We start from the raw sequence: 8,314 nt of genomic DNA, 5'->3' as shown, positions 1-8,314 counted from the left end.
GAGCTCTTCAAATAAAGGAACAACATCAATATCGTGCACACTGCAGCTTTGTTTGCTTTCATACAATAATCGCATAAGCTCAAAGAATCTTCAAATTGATTATCTCATATAATCTTTCGTTATCCGAATATATGCAAAAGAACATGTGGAACAAGAAACATACAGACGAATTATCATGTGCCGTTAGTAAGGTTGAATAATGTTTCACCACCCCTTTTTACTTTTCTAGTATACTAAGTAGGGTAGGACGGAATAATATGCCCCCTTTTTACTTTTCAACGCAATTTATGCAACCGTTGTGTTATTTGGTGATGCAAAAAGTCGCAAATGCATTGCCAGTATGTAGTCATATAAAAATATTACAGAAAACACGTAATAAAGCTTTTTTGAAAAGTCGTGAAAAAATAAATTTCAAAAAATGGACGTTTCATAGCCCTTCTTTAGTATTTTATCAATCCCATGATAAAAAAAAGTTACAAATCCTTATGTGCTTCACATTAAAAACCAACATAAATCCATTTAAGCAGGTTTGAATGACATTTCGAAAGTTCCCATATCATTTGAAAACAACTGCTGTAGGCTCGCCACGCTTGTGTATAGTAGGTAAGGACATATCGTCCTGTCTACACTGGGGCGTTTTAACCAGTGAAACATATTTTCGAAAAACGTTACATTTTTGAAGATGAAAGCAATTTTATATTATTTTAATCACTGAGAAAATTTATTTTGTCGCCCAACTAAGTGTTCCAGTGCAAGTTTTGCGGACAGTTTACTAGCGTCGCTCTAGAATGTTGAGCAAACATGAAAAGTTACATCAAAACTGTAACTTTTTGTATTTTGCTATTATTTTCATTATGCAATACAAAAATACTTCCATATTCACATAGTATGATGGTTTTACAAATATTCAAAAGTACCAACTGATTTTTACCCTTAGTTTATTATAGTTTTCTAGAAATCAAAGGAGGCGTTTTGGACAGGTGGGGTGCATTATGACACACCTGACTCAACACAAGCAGGTCAAACCCCAGCACGTTCTAGGCAGGCCCACTAACTCGCAGAGGCCGTGGAGAGGGGTCGTAAAGCTCTTGAACATAGTCCCTGCTGCCCCACGAAAATTTTGGAGAGAAGGATTCGTTTTCCTCTACTGTCATTGGTACAGAAAGTCTTCATTTCGCTACCAAGGATAATGGCCTGCGACTTGTAACCTTTGCTGCTGCTGAAGCGATGGTAATCGGCGAGTACCCATGTCGCACGTAAGAATATCCGCATTCTAGACCAACATTTGAAAAGGGCGTAACAGCCAAAATTTATTCCTTCTGATTCCTCGTCTACATATATAGCTATATATGCAGACGAGGAATCAGAAGGAATAAATTTTGGCTGTTACGCCCTTTTCAAATGTTGGTCTAGATATATACTTGGCAACACTCGAGTAGCCACACTTGCTCAGATAGACCATGCGCTGATCAACGAATTGCATTTCTCGGAATTAAGGTGTAAGGTCCTTCATAGGCTCGAGCATTGATTCGGATCACTACAGTATATTTGCTAAAACGCTGACGCGACTACCCAACGTCACGAGTTCACGAAAAAACAGAATAATGCGTTGCAATATCCAACGCTTGGCAGTTGAAGTGGTTGCTGAACAGTACCGTCTGCAACTGGACGAGAGAATGGGAGATACTGACGCATATGGCGCCGTCATCGTTGCAATAGAGAACGTCATCGTAGCAAGTACAGATAAAAAAGGAATCAATCGTAGAAGGAAGAGCCAACAAGAAAATAATATGAAAGCTGAAGCGCAGGAGAACATGGATAGAAACTATATGCAGAGGTTTTAAGCGACTGTCAATGGCGCGTGACATAAAACTGTGCCAGTGCCCACCATGTGCAATGACCGAGAGGGGAAGTTGCTGACAGACAAGACTATGGTGGCAGCAGGTGGAAGGAACACTTCGATGATTTGATGAACGGTGAAAACGAAGGAGGCTCTCAATAAGCTGGGTAAGTTGAGATGTCGGTCGAGCTTCTGGTCGAAGACGGTGATTCTGTCTTTTTGCCTTTCTCGTACAACGAAATTGTTAAGTTGTACCGAAAGATTATCATTCCACTCCGAAAACGAACTTTTTATAGAAGCATCCTAGACCCATAGTGTTATGTATCAATCGTCTCAGCTCGACGAACTGAGCACATGTCTGTCTGTCCGTGTGTATGTAATCTTCAACCGATTTTCTCGCAACAAGTTTTATTCGATAGGGGACAAGCCTTGTTGATCACTATTAAATTTTATAACGTAGTGCAGCCTTTTGTCCCACTAAAGATTGAGACGGCGATGATAGGCTCAACCGTCAAGTCTACCGAGACAAAGTACTTTGTTGCGGGTAGAGATATTTTGGTTTTCGCGCAATGGCTCAAGCTTTCCTGAAAAATTTTGGGACACTGCGTAAGAAAGTGTTTTCTAGATGAAGTTGATTGATTCTGATTTGCAAAGGCAAACTTTGATTGATTCCCCCTTTTTGCAGTAGGCAGCAAGCGGTTTCAACCGTAGCTCGAATGTATCCATCTAGTACAACCAGATGTTGTTCAAGTTATCGACCGATGTGTTGTAAGAAACCGTTGCTTTCTTGACATTGCCGATGGTTATTGGTCACCAATTCCAGGGGTTCCCCAGATGCAGTGGATGTTTCCTCGCTTGTCGTTGAGAATGAAGGGGAGTATGAACCCCCTCACTCCCTCATGTAACAAAATAGTAACGCGTAAAAATATTTTATTTATTTATTATCAGACTAAGACCGGAGTAGCCTGTGCAGTACATAAAAGTCTTCTCCATTCGGCTCGGTCCATGGCACTTCCCTAACCACGCACCTCGTCTTCTTGTTCCCGTCGGATCGTTGTCGAGAACCATTTTCACCGGATTACTGTCCGACGTTCTGGCTACGAGCCCGGTCCACCGCAGTCTTCCGATTTTCGCGGTGTCAACGATGGATGGTTCTCCCAACAGCTGATGCAACTCGTGGTTCATTCGCCTCCTCCACGTACCGTCCGCCATCTGCACCCCACCATAGACGGTACGCAGCACTTTCCTTTCGAAAACTCCTAGTACGCGTTGGTCCTCCACGAGCATCGTCCAGGTCTCGTGCCCGTAGAGAACTACCGGTCTTATAAGCGTTTTGTAAATAGTCAGTTTGGTAAGGCGACGAACTCTATTCGATCGGAGCGTTTTGCGGAGTCCAAAGTGCGAATGATTTCCTGCCATGATGCGTCTCCGAATTTCTCTGCTGGTATTGTTTGTTAAAATACGCGAGAATCCAGACGGATTAACAAAAATAAACTTTTCGCGAGGTGATCACGATCGTCGCGGAATATGCGATCACTACAAACAATTTGGATGACAGACTGTATGACGTCTTGTCAAATAAACGCCAGAATATTATCCCCACCCTGGACTTGCATGCAACTTCACTAGCAGTATTGGATTGCACTACAAATGTTTATGAGTAATCAACACAAAATTTTAATCAAAATTGGTAGATGTGTTGCCAGAGTCACTGGAATATACTAGTTGAATTATGAATTATGTTATTATATCAATAATGTAGAATAACTTGTTAATGTCCGGAGACGAGCCAGCCTCGGGCTGAAAGTCTCCTTAATAAAGACAAAAAAAAAAAAAAAAAAAAAACTTGTTAATGTAATATGACGATGGAAACTAATGAACAATATACTCTGAGAACCAACAGAAAATCGTGTTTGATATTCTAATATCGTTATCGGCGGTCACCAGTGATCCCAAGTACACGAATTCTTCAACCACCTCGATTACGTTACCACCGATAGAAACTCGTGGTGGGTGGCTTACATTGACCTCTCTTGAGCCTCTTCCTAACATGTTCTTCGTCTTCGACGTGTTGATGACTAGTCCAATCCGTTTAGCTTCGCTTTTCAGTCTGATGTAGGCTTCCTTCATCCTCTCAAAGTTACGTGCCATGATATCAATGTCGTCGGCGTAACCAAATAACTGGACGGACTTCGTGAAAATCGTACCACTCGTGTCAATCCCTGCCCTTCGTATTACTCCCTCCAAAGCGATGTTGAATAGCAGACACGAAACACCATCACCTTGCCGTAGCCCTCTGTGCGTTTAGAAGGGACTCGAGAATGCCCCTGAAACTTGATCAACCGTATCAGTTTATCGGGAAATCCGTTTTCGTGCATTAGCTGCCATAGCTGGTCCCGATCGATTGTATCATATGCAGCTTTGAAGTCGATAAATAGATTATGTATGGGCACGTTGTATTCGTGGCATTTCTGCAATACTTGACGTACTGCGAACACTTGGTCTGTGGTAGAGCGTTCACCCATAAATCCCGCCTGGTACTGGTTAAGAATACATATATGTAGCTGGTAAGACAATTGCATTTTCATATAATCACTTTGTTCAATAATTACAAATTAATCACTTAATACTTAATTTTAACGTGACTAGTTTTTTTTATTGTATATAATAGCTCAAGAGAATAATCGTAAAAGGAATTTAGATTTATGGGTCGGTGGCTACTACTTTCGCTTTCAATCCACGTTTTGCTTTCGTTTCGTTTTATGCTCCCTCATCCATTGACATCTATGCTCGCGCGACGTTGACAGTGACTGGCCGAACTGAACTCACTTAAGTGAGACGTGATGGTGCTCAGTGGTTCCGCAACATCCCCCCACTCGTGTAGTTCCCGGTCGGCCAGATGTCTGAAAGTCCAGGAGAGCTAGCTTAACCGCCGGTCGGTGTAGTAAGCCATTTTTTGTTTGCACAACTGCTCGCCGAACTTGTCCATCGCCAGCTGTAATTACGTTCAGAATGCGCCCCCTCAGCCATCCATTCCGCTTACCTTCGTCGACGATGAGTACAAGGTCCCCTGGCTCCAACGGCTTCACAGGCTCGAACCATTTAGTGGGTCTAGTTATAGTGGGCAGATACTCGCGAAGCCATCGACGCCAGAACTGGTCCACCAAATGTTGAGCAAGCCGCTAACTGTCCCTCAAACTGCTCCCGGTGATATTCAGCACTGATGCAAGTTGAACGACGCCTTGAGTTTCAAACACCAAAAAATGGTTTGGCATTAATGCCTCTTGCTCGGCAAATTCCAGAGCAATGTAGATTAACGGTCGTGAATTTATTACAGATTCCGCTTCGGCGACTACAGTCTGCAATACTTCGTCGTTTGAATGATGCGGGTGATCCGCAATCGGTGCTATGGCTACCTTAACCGAGCGCACCATGCGCTCCTGCGAACCGCCCATATGAGACGCTGATGGTGGATTGAAATCCCAGCTGGATGAAGAGTTAGTAAAGGTGACTGCATAGTCTTCATTAAGCATATGCGGTATTTCGAAAAATTTCGTTTCAGGTGATTCGAAACGAAATTCCGCGGAATTTCGCGGAATTTGAGCATGGCGAAATCTGATTTCTTGATTCCGTTCCGTTTCGTAAAATTACAAAATATTCGCTGGAAAAAACTAACTTTTAACAAAATTTGCGCGAAATTTTGAAACAAATTTAAACTTAATATCATAAATCTGTTTTCAAAACTTAATGTTATTCAAGTTTTTCTATTAACGTCCATTGCATAATTCAATTCTGAGTCGTCAAATTCGTATTTAGTCTTCTTCCATAAAGCATCTTCAGTGAAAACGAAAACGAAAAGTATCTTTAATTATTCATTTTTTTCAAATGTGATTCGACTCAATATTTAAGACGTCAGACTCAGGGTGTAAATGTAGTCAGATATGAATCAGATCAGTATAACTTTGTCAAAGAGGCAAAGCTGTGCCGTGGATAGGAGAATGAAATTAAAATTTTGTGATATTTATTGATTATTTGCACAATATGGTTTTGCTGGACGGCAGCTAGTCCGGAAAAACGCGATATAAAAATATTCTGTCTCGCAGAGCAGAAATTTATTTAATCAGTTTACTATCGATCGTGTTGATGCTGGTCACGTCAGCTAGTGCGGAAGTACACGAAGGGAAAAAATTAATGTTGCATCGAAAAGCACAACATTACTCAGTGCAGAATCTATCGTGTTGTAGAAGCTTATTAAACGACGCACATTGATTTTGCGTTTGATTGATTTAAAACACGGTTTTCGTCTTCGAGTTTTCAAAACAACTTCGTTTACAATACATTTTTAATCGCTTACCACATAAATTACCTTTTCGACTATTACCAACGATTCCTTTCCCGTGGGGCTCACGGAGATGCAGAGCATTCCTCGGTATTTTATAATAATTAGTGTCAAACTAATTTTCCTGTTCTAATCCTAAATTAACTGTAAGGACCTTACCGGCTCATACAGTTCATACTAGCTGTTTCTTGCACTCAATTGAAGTCGGTTTAGGATGAAAATTTTGCAAAACTGTTTGCATGCCTCATAGCATAGCATAGCATATGTGATTGTACAAATCGTGGGTAGCAAATCGTGGACAGCGACGACAGCGACAATCTTTATCTGATAACTAAAATATCTTTTCCCGAATCTTACAAATATTCGGCATCCTACCTAAAACACGTCCGATCGCGCACCAATTATTTACTCACTCGACCACGCGAACTATCTGTTTACTGAGCAGGAACACGACAAAACAGGCAATGATCATGTTTGCATTCCTCATATGCACACAAATTTAGATAGATGGAAAACTACTATGCAGTCATTTTCTGGTTTTGAGTAAGCTCAATATGAAGTGAGGGAGTTATAAGCAAAGGGGTGTAAGTAACATTTTGGTCATATTTGAGTTGATTACAGCAAAAAATGCTTTGATTTTAGAGCTTTGCGGTAATATATTGCTATAATTCGTACGTTATTTGTAAAAAAAGTTAAAAAAATAACAGAAAATTAGTATTTTTTTGAACACTCATAAAATTTGTATGGAACGAAAAAGTATTGAAAAACTTGACACCCATTTTTCTCAAAATTAAGTGTTTGTAACTTCAACCCCTATGCGTTTGACCACCTTAAGTATGCTTCAGCATGATCACATAATTCTTTAATGAAATAAGGTTTTCAACAGAATTTGAATCCGAACACAGAAAAAAATCCTCAGTTTCTATATTTTCATATACTTACTGATATAAAATTGATCAGATTCGGGAGCACACACTCCACGATGAATTCCTTTGAAAGCGGCAAAGAGCTCAAGTCAGTCGACAAATCAGAAAACAGTAAACATCGTTGCACCTTTTCTTGTTTCTCTTTTTTTTAGAGGCCCTCTTGCTTAATAGGGCTATAAGGTGCTTATACGACTTCGATTATTAGGATTATGAAATACATTATATTTTTCAATTTTGATTTTCAATGAAGATAACACATTAATAGTTTATATTAGGAATACATTTATTACGATCGCTCTTTAATACTACCCAGGGGTATTGCCTTATCGACAATGGTATTTTAACAGGAACGCGGCGATTTATCTATCACAGACTGGGACTATAACTCTTGGTCGCAAAACAATTATTTGACTTTGAAGAAATGAAATCAGAATTGCGTACATAATGGAAAATCAATTCATTAAAAATTTCGCGGAAAAAAAAAATAAAATTTCGTTTCGTTTCGAAAAATTTCGAATTAAATGGACCTTGATTTCGTATCGTTTCGATGTCTCGAAAGTTAATCCATATTTCGTTTCGTTTCGTTTCGAATCAACACAGATATTTTAAATTTTGTTTCGTTTCGTTTCGTTAGGAAAAAGTGTGTTATCGCATACCCTTAGTCTTCATGGATATCTCGGATTTGCTTTGCAAGCAAGTTGCTGACTTCCAGGAAGTTTGTCCCGTTATCGCTGTGGAAGGACTTTGGCGAGCCGCGACGGGCCACAAATCATCTTATTGGCAATATATATGATTGGGTTGACAGCCCTTGCACTAACTCCACATGCACAGCGCGTATCGCCAGACACGATAATAGCGCCTCCCACCTTTTCACCAAACTACGGCCTATAGCTTTACCTGTATTGGGCCAAAATAGTCCACTCCGGTGTGCGTAAAGGGACGAACAAGTCCGTTGACTCGTACTTCGGGTAGCTGTGTCATTATTGGTGGTTACGGAATGGTTTTCTTCACACGGCAGATTACGCACTGTTTCGATACCTGTCGTATTACTATTCTCAATCCAGGTATACAAAATCGCTCACGCATCTCGTTGCAAACTGTCTCCCCGTAACCATGAAGAAACATTTGATGATAGTTATCTACAAGAAGGTAAGTTGCAGCGTGCTGTCAAGGCAGTATGATCGGATATTGTAAATCAGTCGCAATGGA

This window comes from Armigeres subalbatus, unplaced genomic scaffold (genome assembly GCF_024139115.2).
Source record: "Armigeres subalbatus isolate Guangzhou_Male unplaced genomic scaffold, GZ_Asu_2 Contig1884, whole genome shotgun sequence".
Lineage (NCBI taxonomy): Eukaryota > Metazoa > Arthropoda > Insecta > Diptera > Culicidae > Armigeres > Armigeres subalbatus.
The sequence above is the reverse complement of the archived record's forward strand: the minus strand, read 5'-3'. Positions refer to the sequence as shown.